The 20,632-nt window shown below is 37.9% G+C and overlaps 2 pseudogenes; both read right to left on the bottom strand.

Annotated features, from left to right (window-relative positions):
• Positions 1-779: 779 nt before the first annotated feature.
• On the bottom strand, positions 780-1,592 carry LOC114690850 (annotated as a pseudogene).
• A 7,163-nt stretch (positions 1,593-8,755) lies between these two features.
• LOC114690848 lies at positions 8,756-20,421 on the bottom strand (annotated as a pseudogene).
• Positions 20,422-20,632: the final 211 nt, after the last annotated feature.

Below are 20,632 nucleotides of genomic sequence, written 5' to 3'. Positions count from 1 at the left end.
ACGCCTTTAATCCCAGAAAGCCAGCCTTTAATCCCAGAAAGTGGCGGTAGAAAGAGAAAGATACATAAGGCGTGAGGACCAGAAACTAGAAGCATTTGGCTTGGTTAATCATTTGGCTGGTTAAGCATTCAGGCTTTTAAGCAGCAGTTCAGCTGAGAGCCATTGGGATGAGGACACAGAAGCTTCCAGTCTGAGGAAACAGGACCAGCTGAAGAATTGGCAAGGTGAGGTTAGCTGTGACTTGTTCTGTCTCTCTGATCTACCAGCATTGACCCCAATAACTGGCCTCAGGTTTGATTTTATTAATAAGAACTTTTAAGATTCCTGCTACAGTAGCATTTATCCAGTCCATCCATCCTGGAGTCTTAACTAGCTGATCTGACATGTCTAAGAAATCCCACCCTGAGCCAGGCAGTAATGGAACATGCTTTTAATTCCAGCACTCAAGAATTAGAGGCAAGTGAATCTCTGTCAGTTTGAGGCCAGTCTGGTCTACATAGTGAGTTCCAGGACATCCAGGGTTGCACAGAGAAACACTATCCTCCCAAAAAAGAAAAAAAGAAAAGAAATTCCACCCTGGTTTACTTCCTTCTCAACTATCTACCTTCCTTTGAACCTATAAACAACAAACAAGAAAACAGATTAGCTCAAAGTTTGAAGAGGACTTCTATATGAAACTTTTGTCCTAGAAGCCACTGGCCAAAACCTGCAAAGCTAGAGACAACAGATGATGAAAACAGGTCCAGCTAGAAATATTTCAGGTACCCAATGAGCTCCAGTTACCCTGCATCTGTAGATTTAAAGTGATCATCATCCACAGTAAAATAAATATGCCCCTCCTTGCACAGAAAATCTACTGCTTGTTCAATTGAGGCTATAGGGTTAGAGTTGGTTCCTGGGATCCTGTCAATCCTCTGGTCTTGGACAAGCCTTGGTAAAATTCAGCACCTGGTTTTGGACCTTTGTGAGGTTGTTTTATGGTATGAAGTTATTCTCATGGCAGTTTCCTGGCTCACCCATTCCTGGGTTGCTGATAGAAGGCATCCCTGCTGAGGGCTGGTTGTTGGATTTGCTGAGCACCATGTGTGAATTGGCCACTTCCAGAATATGTGTGATGAACTCATTTATATTTTCCAGGGAATGATCTTAAAGGCTACCAGGCTCTTTTCATTCTGAAAAGACAGGAAATATCTAGCCACTTTTAGGTATGTTTCTAGAGCAATCACAGAGTTTTCTCCACTTGCGTCCTCGGTGTCAACCCACTGGCAAACATCCATGGGTGCAGAAGTTACATCATCTATTTTGTAAACAATATTAGTTGAAACCTTTTCTGCATGCCTGATCATTTCTACAATAATGCCTGGTGAAATCTCAACATTTCTAATTTTGAACACTTTATCAGTCAGAGTAGCAGAAAACAGCTGAGATACGGTACGCGGCACAATGTGCTGGGCTCTGACTCTTGATTTCTTCTCTGCCTGCAAAGATGTGGATGACCAGAAGCTGCTGGGGGACTGATGGTGGCCACATGCTCCTCCATAGGTGGAGCTGCCATAGCTTTCAAATCCGTTATTGCACATCCTGGTTGCCATTCTCTGAGAAAGAGGTCCAGAAAGCTCAGGTCTATAGAGCGTAGTGAACACCTCAGAACTGTTTCCACTTGAATTTTTTTTTAATGTCTATGTAGAATGGTCTTAACTAGATGTGTATGTTTTCTTCATGACATTAACATTTATGAGCAGTTGGAGAACTGTAAGGATATAATATTCTAATACTATAAGATAGAAACAATAATTTCTCATCAGAAAGGTGTTAAAATATATTTATTTCTCTTTGTGAAAGAGCAGAGGTGAGGGACAGTCTCCAGTAACATTATTCTTTCCTCCCTTATGTCACCTTCCCAGTAGCAATAATTCAAGTCCATGTTGATCTATTAACAGTCCTTAGTTACTCTACTCGGTATTATAAATGTTGTGCCAATTCAAAATGATAAATCAGTAATGCATTTATTTCTTGAAATAAAGTTTATGTCAAACATAGCTTCCTTTTAGATTCTTGCTTCTTGGGGTTTAAATCAAATTAGCTCAACCAAGCAATTGTTATCCTCTGGAAACCCAAAATGCCTTCTATAGTTTTCATTAGTTCCAAGTACGGAGCACAGAAACTCAATTACTGATAACTGAGCTTTATGCCTCCTCTGAATTACTGTATGTTTTTAGAGTGTACACATGATTACGTGGATTATTTTTTCTTCACTTCAGGGGAAAGTCATTTATTATATTTCTTTCCCAAACAGATATACATAATGAAAGATGCAGCAACTGATAAGGTTTTGGAAAAATGAAATGATATTGCAGACATAAAAGCAAAGAATGTTGAGTTAAACATTAGATAAGGTTTCTTTAAAAATACTTTGTGTTATAAGATGGCTAATAATGATGCCTCTTGGCAAAATCTAGAATTAGACAGGAGACAAAACCTCTGGGTACATCTGTGTGATAGAGTTTCTAGGTTGAGTTAACTGAGATGGGACTGTTATCTTGTTGTGAGGATCCAAGCTCGATTTTGCACACACATCAACAGCCAATTAAACAAACAAGTATTTGAGGAGAGCAGAAAACAGAGGTTTATTGAATGGGCCATGTTAGGGAAAGGACCAGACATCCAGTGTGTATCCCCTACCCCAGCACCTCTATCTTTTGGGGTCATGACAAGAGCGTCAGGTTTCAGGGCAGGGAAAGAGGTGGGATAACTAAGTAGTCCCGGACTGCCTGTGCCCCATCATCATTGTCTTGGCTCCAGTCTCTCCTCCAAGGAGGTCTGAAAAATTATCAGAACCGTGTGAAATCTTCTTCTGAGAGATAAGCACCCAGCTTGACTGGCACAAAGGTACAGCCAGCCTTTTTTTTTCTTCTACCATCATGAGACTCCTGAAGAAGTTCTAATATCTTGAGGTCTATTGTTTCAACCATTTGATACCCAAAGAGAGCAGAGCAAGGATCACTTTAGAATGTCTTCATTTCTTCTTGGACACAGGTTTTTCCCCACTGTTTTCATATGTAAATCTTGACAAGAACTTTGCCTGTGTCTAAAACAAAAACAACAACAACAACAACAAAAATATAAGTAGGAAGCAAGGGTAGTGCCAGGTATCAGTGTATAAAAGCATTTCTTCATACCCTCTTGACTTCAATCACTTTTTGAAGGGCTGGAACAAATGACTCCCAATCTGTTGCTGGCTTTGTTGTAAAATCTCCACTAGCCTCAAACTTACAAACCTTTTGCTTCATACTTCCACTCTCCTGCTCAGTGTGAATTCACTTTGACTCTGATGATTTCCTCCTTTGTCTCTGAACAATATTCCCTGAAGACATTCTTAATTAACTATGTGGCAATTTAATCTTGACTGTCCTTCATTGCTTAAATGAGATATGTCCTGCTTTAGTCTGATCTGGTCTCACTTTGGGAATAAGGGACAGATGAAGAGTTAGTGCCAGGAAAACCCTATGTGATCAATTTTAAGGTACAGAAGGAGTGTGTCTTAGGTCAGACTTACCACGAGTACATTCTTGAGTTTTAATTCTCTCCTCTTGGTGATTTTAACACCTCAAGAACATTGCTTGGGTTCTTTTTATCAGACAGTTCTGTAACAATCTATAGTTCTGTAGAATGATAACAATCAAAAATTACAAAGCTTTACAAAACCATAACCAGTGAGTCTGAACATTTAAACTAGTTGAAAATTAAGACAGATATGTGCCTTCAGTGACCAGTGTCCAATGTCTTTTAATTATTAGAAGGTGCTGCTGGGAATAGGGAAGAGCTGGAGCATATCTAATTATCCTTGCTTAAAGGAAGTGATCACATTACATTTATATACTCATGAACACAGGTCCAATGAGGGTTAGATCAGTAACAGTTCTAGTTGAAGAACACCTATCTGGTAAAGTGGGCTCCTAAACTTTGCATCAGAGGAGCTTATATAATACACAAAGCATAAATACACACAGGAGAGCAGCAGCTATTAGCATCATCACACAGAAGAACCATCAGAGATCAAAGCTCTAAGTCCCTTACAAATCTAGGGAACAGTGCTAGTGAACACAGATTCATTTTCTGCCATACACACGCATCTTACACACACAGAAGCAGATGTAGCCAGAGTTTCAGAGAGAACTCCCCAAATGGCAGCATTTTCATCTGAATGGTACTGATTAAAAATACAGGAAGTGTCAAAAGGATTTCCTTGGCCATTTTATAGACTGTCAGCACAGATGGAATGCATATTGTATAAAGCAGAAAATTCATGGGTCTCTCTGAATGTATTATTAATAAAGTCATATATCTTTAACTCACAAACTTCTTCATAATACATAAAGTTCAGGCACATATTTCTAAATACTTCTAGTCATGTATATATAGGTTATTAATGTCTTAAAAATCACCTTGAAATAATTGTTTACAAAATGATCCTTTAGAGAAGGCTAAACAACAACAACAACAAAAAAAGTTGGCTTTGTTAATATCGTCTTCTAGATATCCACAAGATGACAAGATCAGCAGAAAATATAGGCAATTATCTTAATAAAACATAAAATGTTGATAACTTTTTGATATATATGTATATATCAAATTATATAGTAAAACATACAATTTCTTAACATTATTTACAACTAAAGACATTACCATTAGCAACTCTACCAATAACAAAATTAACCCATCTTAATATTGACTATATATATTGAATATATATTTGTATGTATATATACATATATTTTGTATGGGCTGAAGTGTCTCTACACACAGCACAATCCTAAAATGTTTTAAAATGATTTAAATCAGTTTAGATTTAATTTAAAGTTTAAAAGACTTAAATCAGTTTAAAAATTTTCTGATCATTTTACAAAAAAATATATGTCTGCATATTGTTACCCTTGACAAAGAAAAAATAGTAATAATTAATACCTTTCTGGAATCTATTTGGAAGAAAATTCTTTAAAAAACTTACATAAGAAATACAAAATTTTGTAACCTAACAAATCTCGTTTCTAAAATACATATTGTTGTATATAAATTTACTGTACCTTAGTAAAATATTTTAGATTCTTATTTTCTTCCCAAAATATTCACTTTAGAAGACTGGAGATCTTTTATGAATCCTCTGAGAGATTTCTTTTTCCATCTCCATTTCCAGAATTAACAGTTGAAAGCACTAGCTGCAACCCATTCCTCTAGGAAGGAATCTCAAAATTCATACTTAAATTAGTTAACATTTAGGCCTGCCTGAGGTAAAACCTATATAACAAGTTGGGTTTTTTTTTTTTTATAACAAGTTGGTTTTTTTCTTCTTTATTTCTTTCCTGTTCCCAATTCTACAATCAATGAAGAAACTTCTATGCTTTAGCTAACTGCATTTTTTCAAAGTCAGAAAATAGAGGAAAACAAAGAAAACACGGAATAAGAAGCCACAGCTCATATAGATTAGTGTAGTGAAACAGTCATCCTTAAAACATTCATAGACCCAGTTCAAATTAGACATACCAAGAATATTAATTTAAACATGTGATTAAGTTCAGAGAGAGATTTAAAAATGAGTGGCCAGAGGCTTATTACTCATTTATTTTCAAGAATTCAAGAGGGTAGACTAGCTTTCTTGGAGTTCCTAGGAATTCCAGAAGTATGGATGTAAGATTCATTGTTTGAGATCAAGGGCGGCAAGATGGCTCAGTGGGTAAAGGCCGGTAAACTGATTTTGATCCTGGGACCTACACGGTGGAAGGAGAGAACCAACTCCTTTAATACCAAGTGCTACTTTAGAATCCATCATAACTTTACAAAAAATGAGTCAGAATTCCCCCTAGAAGGCATCAAGATAGTATATACTTGACATTTTCCATGGTCACACAAATCACAATAGACATCTCAAAACCCTTGTTCCTCTATCTCAAATGTTTCAACAGAAACTTAATACCTCAGCAGAGTAAAAAAAAGACAAATGCATTTTAACATTCCCCTCCACACGGGAGACATTCAGTGCTCAACAGAACTCCAAATTTGTTCACAAGAACCTTCAAGCTGACAAGGCCTGTCACAGAAACTGTAATAGCCCAAGTAGTTCAAAACAGCTTAGAAGTCCAAGAGATAAAGGTAGTCACTGAATGACAGTAGCAAGAAAAAAGTTCAAAGAGGCTCAAATTGTTCAAAGGGGCCACAAAACTAAGAGAAAGAAAAAGCACCAGGTACACCACTCAGGAAGAAACACAGCAAAGCTCAGAATACACACACACACACACACACACACACACACACACACACACACGCATGTGTTAATATATATTACATAGAATATGTGTATATAATATATATGTATATGTATCTATTATTTGTTATGTGTGTATGTGCATATGTATTAATATATTAAGTTTGCATGTCTGTGTATATATTATATAACTGTGTGTGTGTGAATGTGCACGCGCACACGTGTGTGTGTGTGTGTGTGTGTGTGTGTGTGTGTGTGTGTGTATGCTCACACACATGCTATGGGATAATGCTCTTGTACACTGGTTTAATAAAATACTGATTGGCCAGTAACCAGGCAGGAAGTATAGGTGGGATAAACAGACAAGGAGAATTCTGGGAAGAGGAAGGCTGAGTGAGAAGATGCCAACCCACTGTCCAGGGAGCAGCATGTAACAGGCACACTGGTAAAGCCATGAAACACATGGCAACATATAGATTAACAGAATGCTAATGGCCAAGCAGTTTTAATTAATATAAGCCTCTGTGTGTTTACTTGGGTCTAAGCAGCTGCAGGACCTTGGGGCCACAGGAGCCAGAAAAACTTTCAGCTGTGTGTGTGTGTGTGTGTGTGTGTGTGTATGTGTGTGTATGTGTTTGTGTGTGTGTGTGTGTGTGTGTGTGTGTGTGTGTGTGTGTGTGTGTATAATCTTCTGAGACTATTTAGTTTGCTCCTATGCTCCTATGTGTTTAGGGGATTGGAAAACTTATTGTGGAGTTTGTCCTTGGATGAAATGGAGTCTCCCTCTGTCTGTTACATGTATTTATTACCTGCACCTCTTCACCAATGTATGGCCTTATGAAACTTCATTCACAAATGTTGGTGTGTCCATTGGTGTGGTCCTTATGCATGTCTTGTTTAGGCAACCATATTGTTAATATTTCATCAGCACACTTTTTCTGTGATATCAAGAAGATACTTCTCACAGCAAGCATCCTGGCCAGGTTCTCTGGCTCATACTCTTTCTACCTCCTTATCTGCAGTGTTTGGCTTATCGATGATTGCTATGTTGGAAAAACATGGTAGAAATACACTGACTGAACACTTGCAATACTTACTTTTTTCTGCATAACAGAAACACCTGAAGTCAGTAGGGTGATCCATGTGCATTCCAAGAAATACAAAGATTTAAAATTCCCATTTTCTAATGAAAAGACTTAGGAAATTGTGTATAATTTACTGATACTGCAGTGGTTTTTCACATGTGACACCTGGACTATTATCATTTTTATATAACTAGGGTAGTAAGATAACTTGAGGATTTGATTTTCAATGTTCTTCAGTGGTAGGTAGATACTTAGAAGTACTTATAGTGACTTATTGGCATCATTCTATACAAGGTAAAACTTAGGGATTCTTCATCTGACAGAGACAGCAGGTATTAGATATGGGTAAATATCTTCATGTCTTGTTTAAAATGTGAGATCTCTATTTCTGGGGATAATACTTGATCAATCTTTATAACTTATTCTAAATAAATTTGTAGATGATGTGTTTGGACACACTTAAGAAAACAACTATTAGCTTCATGCTAAAAACTAGATGAAGTAATTTTACAAAAGTCAATGCAGCAAGATATGTTCCTTTTAATAAAATATTTAACATTTAATTTACTTGAATTTAGTAAAAATATATCCAATGTTAATAAAATAAAGAGATAAGTGATGGGTCATTCAAAATAAATGTAAGACTTTAGATTAATTTTTCAATAAAGATATTTGCTTTGATGTAGTCTCTTTAAGGTTTCAAACATAGAGATTAAGACTCAACAACTATAACACCATAATTTATGTGTGTCCAGTGCTCTCAAACTGATGTGGGTTCTCTCTTGTTTGTATCCCTATCTGTTGCCAGGATAGCATTTCTCAGACATTCTCATGTCTACCTCTTTACACACTTACTAATTTTGGAAAGCAGAAATAACTCTCTATTGGTCCATCTTACTTACATTTACCTGTACTTACCCATTAAGAATTAAAAACTTAACTGCTTATTAGTTCTTCCAGAATAAAAATAATATATTCAGCAGTGGCAAATTTTTTTTATTTTCCTAAAATACTCTGTGAAAACAAAGAAAAACACTGCAGACTGACACTATTTTACATTTATGTACATCTGTTAATGATGACTTAGTAATGTGCATTGGGAGTCCCACTTCATGGCAATCAGTTCATTGTAATGTATTATTTTGATGTGTCTGATATGAAAATTCAGATTCCTTGAGGCAATTGAAAAGAGAGTTGGGTTTTTTTTAGTTTAATAAATCATCATGGTTTATTTAACAAGGTATGTGTGTAGTGATATGAAAACTGATACAATCGATACATCTTAAATCTTTCTTCCATGCATCTCCTTCATCTTCCTGCTTAGCTGTATAGGCAATTTGTGATTTATATAAACACATAGTTTATAACAGAAAATTAGAATACAAATGGCACTAGGCATTTTGTAAATAAGTCACAGGCCAAGAAGTTCTATTATACAGTTTTGAAACCTAATGTCAAAGAGTTTCTGTAACCTTAAGACTAACTGATCTGCAGTTTTCAAGGTGTCTTCAATGGCCTTAAGAGAGTACTTTGTTTCCTTCTTACTTCAACCTGCAAACTGAATTCCATAGAGAGCTCTCAAGTTTCTGTTGTTGAGTTTCAGTGCCTGTGCAAGTCACTTTTTTGAAAGCTCAAGGTTTTCAAGTCCACTTTGGTGTATTTGACTTCTGCATACTCCTTACAGTATGCATGGTTATGTGGATTAGTCATCACTAGTGCCTCTAAGCAAGACTGCTTTGGCATAGCCATGTTTGCTGTTATTAAGTTTTGCAAGTTGGCAAGTTGGTGCCAGGCTTCATGATCTCCAACAAATTGTTCCAGAAGATACTTATTCAGCTCTCAAATGGCCTCCACATTTCTCCCTGGGCATTTTAAATGGCAATCTTGTGCTTTCTTGCAGTGGTATGAATTGGTTCTTCTTGCAAAATTCAATCATACAGCTGTATAGCATCATCATATCTTTGCATGGATTTCAATCACATTGCTGTCAACCACCTGATTCTGTGCTTGTCAAGGAACTGTATTCTTAAGTCCTGAAGACAAAAACAATGCCTAGTCATCCAGACCACAGTCTAGGGCTTCAGTCATTGCCTGCTCATAATGAAACAAGTATCATTCCTAGGCTCAGAAACATGATCGTTAACAAATTCTTCTCCAATTTCCACACTTTCATCACTGTTTCTTGAGTTTTCTCCTCTGCATTTTCTCTTGATTTTGTTCCCAAGTCACATACTAACTCTCTGTGAACTTTGCCATCTCCCTAGAATCTAGAGCAGTGGGGAAAGAGGGCCAAGAGTTGGATTTTAATAGTCAGTTTTAGACAGTTAGCAAGACATCTTTATTCTTAACCAAAATGACCAAGAATAGTGGACTGAAAGGTGGGGTCACTGTGGAGTCTGCAATTAAGCACACTGTCCTCTGTTATATTAAAATAATTGCTCCAGTCTAGGTCTAACTGTATATTATCTTTGTTTTTGCATTATTAAGCAGTGGTTACTAGGAAAATATTATTCATTGAGCTATACAGTGTTCTCTCAATGCTGATAGGTCTCATTATTCATAACCACACAATCCCATTTGACAATATCACAACCATTTGTAACAAAAGCTTCCTTTCATGCTGGCATTCAATGGAGCTACAAGTTGTTCTAAATTTTAATTTCACAGGAAAGCTTGCATCGTATCCTTTGCAGCAACATTGTATTCCCTGAAGCAACTGTTTTACCTAAGGAAGTATTGAACAACCTCAAGTCTGAAAAAAAATACCCACCATTTGTATATTAACAATTTTCAAGATAAAATTGTTATCAAGCAAAAAAAAAATCAAGTTCAGTATACAATTCGGATAATCTAATAGATGACTTTTTTCCCTAAGCCTCAATTCCTACTTTGATACCTTATAATTCATTAAAGTAAAAAAATAACAAGACAATTTAAACATTGAAAGTTTTAAAAACTAATAATGTATGGATTCATACTTAAAAGCAAGTAGTTTCTTGCTAGCATATGTTGATGACTTTGGGAACCAGAGGAAGAGATTACATCACTGGACAAGGGATAGGATCTGCCATTTTGTGTTATCAGTTCAAATGTCAACGCAGTAAAAGAGGCCAACAGTGTCTTAGTGACATTACGAAAAGAATTCAGGAATAGTCTTGTGGATCCTGTGATCCATCTTTGGAAACCCACTGGCCTGGTACCATGATTCCTATGTCCAAAGCAGCACTGTCTATCTGTTCATCATATACATTTCCAAATTTTCTGACCCTGTCATTCTATGACCCATCTTTCCTACATTTATTGTTTTGTTACTTCTAATTTATTTCTTTTATACGCATTTCCTTTCTTCACTACATCTCATGAGTATTTTCAATTAAACCACCTGAATGTATTTCATTGTTCTTGACATCCAATCATTTAAGCATGCTATCTAACTGACTGGGATGGTTTCTGCTGTTTAATGATGTTTCTGTTCTGTGTGCTGGCTACTTTTCATTTAGATCATCACGCAGCGGCTCCTCTGTCCAGTTCTGTTATTGTCACACTGAATTCACTGATATGCTTTCTCTCCTACATTTTATCAGAGCATCTATTCCAACACTTGCTAATTCTGGTTTGCTGATTGGCTTCCTGTGCTGTTTTCACCCAATTTGAAGCCTTACACTGAAAATCTTCCACTTTGTATGTTTTGTTCTGTGTATCTTTGAGGTTATATTTATGTAATTATGTAATAAATTGTTCTTTTGTGGTGAGTTTCTTTACCAAACGTGAAGATATTTACTATAGAAAATCTAAACTGTATACTTTCCTACTGTATCCAGAATCTTGAACTCCCTACTTAATCACCTCCTCTTTATTGGTCTTCTTCCTCTCCTGCCTCTATCTCCTCTTAGCTAAAATTCCTTTGAGTAGTTTTTTCTTTTTTCATCTCTTATGCACAATGTTTTTTTTTAAACAACATTTTATTTACTCTGATGTGCATGAAGGTAGCATCAGGATTCCTTTAGCAGCATTTCAAAGGCATGCTTAGCTTCCCTCCTCTCCATGCTACTGTTGGAAGATTGTCTACTTGGGTTCTATATGCAACTCTTCAGTCAACAGTGTGGCAGAGTAACCCTGCCCTGAGAGAGAGAGAGAAAGACAAGACACACACACACACACACACACACACACACACACACACACACACACACACACACAGAGAGAGAGACAGAGACAGAGACAGAGACAGAGACAGAGATCTCAGGGTCTCTGTTTAATTTTACCTCTAAGTCTATGAACTTTCCTGGTTAAGAATTGCTTTCTTTGGAGGTATCAAGATCCATGATCTCAAGCTTTATTACAGAGCTACAGTAATAAAACCTGCCTGGTATTAATATAAAATGACAGATGGATCAATGGAATGGAATTGAAAACACCTAACAAAATCTACACACCTATGGACACCTGATTTTTGACAAAGAACCCAAAATTATACAATGGAAAAAGGAAAGCATCTTCAACAAATAGTGCTGGTCTAACTGAATGTCTGTATGTAGAAGAATGCAAATAGATTCATATCTATCATCCTGCACAAAACTCAAGTCCAAGTGGATCAAATACCTCAACATAAAACCATATACACTGAACCTGAGAGAAGAGAAAGTAGGGAGAAACATTAAATGCATTGGCACAGGAGACAACTTCCTGAATGGAACACCAATAACACAGGCACTAAAATCAATAGTTAATAAATGGGACCTCATAAAACTAAAAAGCTTTTGTAAGACATAGGACACTATCATTAGGGCAAAATGGCAGCCTAAAGAATGGTAAAAGATCTTCACCCACCCCACATCAGACAGAGGGCTGATTTCCAAAATATATAAAGAACTCAATAAAGTAGACATGAACAAACCAAATAATCCAATTTAAAAGTGGGGTACAGGTCTAAACAAATTTTCAACAGAGGAATATCAAATGGCTGAGAAACATTTGAAGAAACGTTTAATGTCCTTAGCCATGAGAATGCAAATACAAACAACTCTGAGATTCTATCTTATACCTATCAGAATGGCTAAGATTGAAAACACAAGCAACAGCTCATGTTGGTGAGGATGGGGAGCAAGGGGAACACTCCTCCATTGCTGGTAAGAATGAAAACTTGTACAACCAAAGGGAAACCAATATGGCAATTTCTCAGAAAACTGGAATCAATCAATGTCAAGACCCAGCTATAACACTCCTGGGTATATATCCAAAGGATGCTCCATCATACCACAAGGACATTTGCTTAACTATGTTCATAATTGTCAATATCATGGTCCAGGCTAATGTTTTTCACAAAAAGAGGGAGAGTCACACCCATGATAACACTAGAGAGGTAAAAGTCAGTGTGATGAGTAAACATATGAGAAACAAGTTGAATCATAGGAAAGCTAAAAGCCTAAAGTTCTAGTTAAATATATTTATCTTACCTTTTTGTTACCCATTTTATTTCTAGGAATAATGAGTCCTTCAATAGTCTCTGCCCCCTGCAAGAAGATGTTTCTTTTTCTTAAAAGGTATTTTTAAAAATTTATTTAATCACATTTTAGTCAGTTGGTGGCAGTGCATGCCTTTAATCCCATCACTCAGAAGGCAGAGGCAGACGGATCTCTGTGAGTTTGAGGCCAGCCTGGGCTACAGAGTGAGTTCCAGGAAAGGTACCAAAGCTACATAGAGAAACCCTGTCTCAAAAAAACCATAATAATAATAATAATAATAATAATAATAATAATAATAATTTATGTGCATTGGTCTGAGAGTGTTAGAACCCTTGGAACTGGAGTTACAGAAAGTAGTGAGCTACCATATGGGTGCTGTGAATTGAACTTGGGTCCTCTGGAAGAACAGCCAGTGCTCTTAACTGCTGAACCATCCTTCCAGCCTTAAAGATGTATTTATTTATGATACATATGAGTGCCTTGTATGCCTGCACTCCAGAAGAGGGCATTGGATCCCGTTGTAGAAGGTTGTAAGTTGCCATGTGGTTGCTGGAGAATTGAACTTAGGTCCTCTGGAAGAGCAGACAGTGCCCTTAACTATTGAGCCATCTCTCCAACCCAATAAGAAGCTTCTTTGATAAGGGACGTGATGACTGACCTTGGTTGTCAACTTGACTACATCTGGCATTAACTAAAATTCAATCTCTTGGTCACTCCTGCAAGAGATTTTCTTACTCAGATTATGTAATGAAGGAAGACCCACACTAAATATGGGCTACATTACATCATATGGTGTTAGCCCAGATTAAAGAAATGGGAGAAACTTTGCCTTTTGTCTGCCTTCCCTCACTCTGGCCGGCAAGTTCATCTATCCTGCTACTGAGGCAATCCTCCTCTGGTATTAGAACTAACTTTTTTGAGATTCCAATGTAGATTGCAGATTCTACATTCAGAAGTCTAACACCAATAGGTACTGCTACACATTCAGTCTTGTGGATTGAATAGCTACCAGATGATCTGTTTTTCTGTTGTGAAACAGCCATAGTTCAGACCACAAGTTGCAAGCCAATCTGATAAATACCCTTTATGTGTACGTATGTGTATATATGTATATATATGTGTGTACATATATAATATATACATATGCACACATATATACATATATTCACTCATTATATCTCATTATAGCTATCATTCGATCATAAATAAAAACATACTCATTTTATTAGTCTTGTTCCTGAGAGAAGCCTAACTAATATAAGAGATGATAGCTAAACTCATCTGTAAGTATGTGGATAAGTATTTAGAAGGCAATTAAAAATTATACTGGTTTAAAAAAGTAGCAGTAGTATGTTTTCTAATTTTCATGACCTCCCTAGCCACAGGTAGTTGGCTACGTTTTCAGTGCTGGGCATGATCCCTCCTCTTGTGCAGACCTTAAGTCCCAATTACACTCCTTTTGGATTCTGCCAATATATAAGTGTCATTGTTGTACTATTAAGGACTTCTTACCATAATGCTCACCATTGTGATTCATAAATATCATGGTGAGATAGGACTATTGATTACTTTTCTCTCTGAAAACCTTGCACATCACCTTCTACTGCAATGAAAGCTACTACTCAGACAGGAGGCTTTTATATCAGATCCAGAAAGCCACAACTGGTCAAAATGAAGAGAGCAATGGACGGTAGGGCCCAGCCTCAACGGATAGATCTACAAACAACCCCTGTACTAAGGCCCAAGGAACACAGTGGAGAGGTGTTGAGAAGACTGTTAAAAGACAGAGGACCAAGGAGTCTGCTACAAGTTTGTGTCTTCTAGATATGACAGGGAAGCTGTATTCATGACATTTCAACAATTTGGCTGTCTGAACAAGTTCTTAACAATGGCAACACCAGCTGACATGCCAATGTGGGTGAGGAAAATCTCACAGGGGCCCCATTCCTAGATAAGAAGTACAAGCTATGAGGGAGAAGTAGTCTTCCTCAGGGATGAGCCCCATAAATGGTTATTTAATGGTAACTAGTCATCCCTAAAAGTGTACACATACTGGTAACACTAAATGGACTCAGCAGGTTGAATTTAAAATTTATTTGTACACATGAATGTCTCTCTCCTCTCTTCTCTCTTTTCTCTCTCTCTCTCTCTCTCTCTCTCTCTCTCTCTCTCTCTCTCTCTCTCTCTGTGTGTATGTGTGTAAATAAGTCATGAATTGGAGAGAAGTGCTAGGTTTAATCATAGGTCATGTGAGGGGTTAGAGGGGAAATGAAGAATGATGTAAATATAGTTTAATTAATTTTTAAATGCTATTATGAAAAAATGAAATAACGAATCACCTGAGTACACCCTGATGGGATACTTAAAAGTCCAGAATTCTCCAGGAAATTTGGGGGTAAATGCAGTGTTGTGGTGTGCAGCCCTTTGGAAAGTATCCTAGACAGGCAAAGAAACTTGATTTTTCAAATATCCAGGGTCTGTTTTGGCCATGCACTGAATATTTACCCCATCGATCTCTTTGTAGGCTAATGCACACACATCCAGATACAATTTTAATGACAGCTAGCAACAATTGGCTAGTGACAACCCTGGGTAAGGAAGGCTGGCAACATTACAAATCAATAATGAGAAAGGACAAAAATGAAGGGAACTCATCCAGAGCCATCAGAGTAAATCACTTATGGGAACATTAAGTCCTAATTGTAAAAATACCACATGTTAATAACCCTTCTGGTGCCCCTGGAGGATGGACTTGTTGGTGGGCATCCAGTGGCCTACTACCAAGAACAGAAAATATGGATGTAACCCAATGTTGGACTTCCAGCACTAAACACTATCTCCTGCCTGGCTTGGCACATAGTTACATGGTTTGGGTATTTTGTATTAAGGATAACCTCCCACTGAAACAATGAATTCAGACATGTGTGTAGGCACTGATATGGGAAAGCTTCTCCCGAGGTCTCAGACACTGTGAGGATACAAAGCTCTGGAGAAGGAACCATCATACTTGAGTCTTGCCCTTGTGACGGGCGATAAGAAGTTTTAGGTAACTATGCAGGTCTCATTTGACAGAAATTAGCCAGACAGGGTCACTTGTTAAAATTTAACAATGCTCCATGTATATTTTGTACTTCCTGCATGGTATTATAGTATATACAAGAAAGGTCATTAATAGCCTGAAATAGATTAGCCAAACTACCAACTCTCGGCTTCCTCTTTTTGACAGTAACGACAATCTGCCTATTCAGCAAATCTGCCTAATGAAACTATAATTTGGACTTTAGTTCTTTCATTACATAAAGGTCTCTAAGCTTGCCTGTCCTACAATCTGCTCCTTTGTATCTGCTCTTCTACATCACATCCCCTCTGCTGTTTTTACACTCTTACTCTTTGAATGCATCTTAGTTAATAGAATAGAGGGGAGTATGCTTCTGCTCCATGTATCATGTTTGAGACCGGATATTAGTGTCTCCTGTTCTGTTTTTTTTCTTTATATATATGGTGTCTTATGTCTTCTCTGTGGTGCAAAGACTCCATACTGCTTCTCAATGCCCCTGCATTCTTTCAGCAGTGCAAACCTTCGGAGCTCATATTTCTCCCCTTTGTTGTTAGTTGGGTTCCTGTTGCTGTGACAAAACACCATGACAAATAGCAACCTGGAGAGGAAAGGGTCTATTTGGCTTATACTCTGTCAGTAAAGGAAGCCAAGGCAGGAATTCAGGACAGCTACCTGGAGGCAGTAATTGAGGCATGGACGGATGCTCAGTTTACTGGCTTGTTAAGCTTGCTTTCTTATATAACTCAGAACCACCTCCCTAGTGGTGACCACACCAATCCTTAATGAAGAAAATGCCTTACAAACTTCCCTGCAGACAATCTGATGGAGGGGCTGTCTCAACTGAGTTTCCTTTTCCAAGGTACCTTTATCTTATAACTCAAGATTTCAAAATTACAATATGCTACACACACACACACACACACACGTACACATGCACCCCCACCCCCACCACCACCACCAACAGCAATAAAACAAAAAAAAAAACAACAACAACAACAACAACAAAAAAACGAAAAACACCTTGACCTTCCATAAATATCAAAGCCCTTTGGACTTTTAATAAAACCTTTTTCTCTGGAATGCGGAGAAACTGAAGGATGCTTTTGTGCTGTTTAGAGAAATGAGATATCCACCTGAATATACAAAAGGAAGTCATCCAAGGAATTTAGAGTAGAAAGACAAGGTAACCACATTTCCCCCTTTTCCCCAAAGAGAGGAAGGTACTGTTGTATTTCTAATCACCTACAGCCTTGTATGGATGAAGGATGAACTGTTAGAAAACATGCATGACCTGCCACATAATGGTTTGCATTTAAGTTTGTCTGTCATTGAAGAATCAAAGGCTTTCTTCTTTGTAACAGTAATTCATTTCTGGAAAGACAGAAAACAATTGGTTTGATAGCAAGTAGTTTTGATGACATGAATGGCCTTGTGTGAGGGCCTTGAGCTCATACATGCCATCCTTCTTACCTAGGATAGCTTTTATTATATATGTATGTGTGTGTGGGCGGGGAAGGGTGCAAATGCATGTGTGTACATTTGCATATGGAAGCTGTAGGTTGATGTCAGGTATCTCTCTCAACCCCTCTCCTCTTTATATATTGAAACCTCATCTCCCTGAACCCGAATCTTATCATTTTGGCTAGTCTGTCTAGCTGGCATGTTTCAGATATTCCCTGTCTCAATTTCCTGTGGGCTGGGATTGCAGGTAGGTCACTGTGCTCATCTGTCTTTCAACTGGGTTTTCATGATCTAAACCCAGTAATCACACTTGCTCACAAATGTTCTACCCACTGAGCCATCTTCCCAGCCTGATAATTTAAAAATTGATTTTCAAGTTGTCAGTCATCTTGAAAATGATCCCATGTTAGTTTGGAAGGAATTCAGTATAGGTTTAAAAAAGATTTAATATTGTTTCCTTCATTTGTCTTTTCTTAGTTGGACAAGTATGTTTACATTTCTCAAAGGAACTAAGTGATGGCTATGTGATCTATGGCTTTAGAATTAGAAAAGCTCCCACTCTGTCTGTTGAGCACTAGATGTGAAGCTTGAATGGTTAGCCCTGGTTTTCTTAACACTGGCATGCTACTGTGGAAAGGCACGGTTTGCGCGTATACACATGGAGATTCTAATACAGTGTCTAGCATTGGAAGGAAAAAATGACAGTGGTAAGTGGGCTTCTCAGAGTGTTCTGTGAAGGAAGGGGAATGCATGCTTGCAGGGAAATAAAGACCATCTGACTTATTGGTATTCTCCACAATGTTGTTGTGTGGCCCATCCATCCCTGGACAATTTCTGATGTCCACATTTCCAGAAGCAAGAAGGAGATAAATGCAAAGTGAAAAGTAGGCCTTCCAGTGAATTAAAGCCTTTGCCACTGTGATTGGTTCTCAGTTGAAAAGTAAACTTAATTAAAAAGAAGGAAAAACTACTGTTGTTGCTCTAATCAAATCCAAGGTGGTGGTGGCGCACACCTTTAATCCCAGTACTCAGGAGGCAGAGCCAGGCAGATCTCTGTGAGTTCGAGGCCAGCCTGGTCTACAGAGCAAGATCCAGGAAAAGTGCAAAGCTACACAGAGAAACCCTGTCTCGAAAGACAGAGAGAGAGAGAGAGAGAGAGAGAGAGAGAGAGAGAGAGAGAGAGAGAGAGAGACTGTACTGAAAAGCTCATAATTAAGTGACAGGGTAATGATATCTGAGGGTTTTTATTCTATGTCTTTGCTTATAGTCATTTATTTATTTGTTTATTTGTTTGTTTATATACTCTTTGTCTTCCAAAAAATGAACCAATTAATCCCGCTCATTTGAATTTGCATGTGTTCCAGCTAATTGTATTAGAAATAGGTTGAGATTAGGGAATGTCCCCTCCATGCTGATTCCCTGGTGTGGGAATTAAAGAGCTGCCTAATTGATAGTTCCCTGGACACATAAGTCTATCTAACTGGCACAGAAACTATAATGGGAGTGCAAAAATGGACCTTTAGAAACACAGTTTGTGTAGGCCTAGAAAATGGTCAGCAGTTATCAACATAGTTAAAATTCTGGTGGAAGGACAATTTTTTCCCATTATCAAGTGTTAAAGTATGTTGGAAGAAACAGATACTTAGTCCTGGCATTCATACTGAACAGATGCTAGCATGTTGGTGTATTTTGTTATTTCTCATATAGCTATAATTTAAGAGCTAAAGAGGCCCACAGAAATCCACAAAGATACCCCCACAAAAGACTGATGGCAATGGTCGAGAGACAGCCGGGACTGACCTACTTTGGTGATGGGATGGCCAAACACCCTAATTGTCATGCTCGAAACCCCATCCAATGGCTGAGGGAACTGGATGCAGAGATCCACAGCTAGGCCCTGGGTGGAGCTCCGGGAGTCCAATTAGTGAGAAAGAGGAGGGTTTATATGAGCGAGAATTGTTGAAACCAAGGTTGGATAAAGCACAGGGACAAATAGCCAAACGAATGGAAACACATGAACTATGAACCAAAGGCTGAGGGGCCCCCAACTGTATCAGGTCTTCTGAATAGGTGAGACAGTAGATTGGCTTGATCTGTTTTGGAGGCATCTAGGCAGTGGTCCCAGGTCCTGGGCTCGTTGCATGAGTTAGCTGTTTGAAACCTGGGACTTATGCAGGGATGCTTGGCTCAATCTGGGAGGAGGGGACTGGACCTGCCTGGATTGAGTCTACCAGGTCGATCTCAGTCCTCAGAGGAGACCTTGATCTGGAGGAGGTGGGAATGGAGGGTGGGCTGGGGGGAGGGGGAGGGGGCAGGAAGGGAGAGAACAAGGGAATCTGTGGCTATTATGTAGAACTGAATAGTATTGTAAAATAAAATTTTAAAAAAAAATTCTCTAGCTTAGGTTTCTACTTCTTGTCTTCCATGTTTGTTTCCTTTCCCTCAGATTGCAATTGAGAAGTAGGTAGATAAGATACTAGATATATATAAAACTTTATACATGCATTTATATGCATTTTTCTGGAGGAACAATTTATTCACATAAAGAAAATATTTCCACGTAACCACCAGGAGACAGATGATTGTTTACTATGGCCTGGCTTATAGCCAAGAATTAAAAACAGCCAGTTGGCTAAACAATAAAGCTTTGCTAAAATGTGTTATTTGTACCATGAAATATTTCATAAAAGAATGAATGCCTTATTTACTTTAGACTTAGACACTAATAGAAATTCATTTCAAAAATATAATTTTGAACAAAAAAGTTACACTTTTTTTTTTAAGTGAATGGGATTCTTTCTCTTTGACCCAGAGTCTGAGCTTGAGGGAAAGGCGGGAAGAAGCTAGGCACTTAGATGTCCTACATCAAGCTCTTCTTGTGTTTGGTAAAGATCCCCCATGGCATCTTCAAAACTTTTATATTTCTGTGCTTTCTGTTTTTACTTTAGGGCCATGGTCCAGGTGCTCATTTGATGTTGCCATGGATAAATTTGGGCTCTCTGGTCGAGACCCTTTTCTAATAACTTGTGACTGCAGATATACCATCACTTCAGGACCATTTGTGGGACTGTTGAGCAATCTGTGCTTTTCCATTGACGTGTTCTTACATGTTTTCCAAAAAGCTTCTGGGCAAATTTCTGCACGTCTAGGAGCTGCATGCCACTCTGATGCTCTGTCTACACCACTACATTTCATGGCACCATGAGTCTGTGGCCAGATGATGTCTACAAGTGCATAGTTTAAATCTCCCTTTCATTCTTTTCATATACACTATATTAACCTTATTTAGATATATAAACATGTT

The sequence above is a fragment of the Peromyscus leucopus genome, chromosome 16_21 (genome assembly GCF_004664715.2).
Source record: "Peromyscus leucopus breed LL Stock chromosome 16_21, UCI_PerLeu_2.1, whole genome shotgun sequence".
Taxonomy (NCBI): Eukaryota; Metazoa; Chordata; class Mammalia; order Rodentia; family Cricetidae; genus Peromyscus; species Peromyscus leucopus.
The sequence above is the reverse complement of the archived record's forward strand: the minus strand, read 5'-3'. Positions and strand labels throughout refer to the sequence as shown.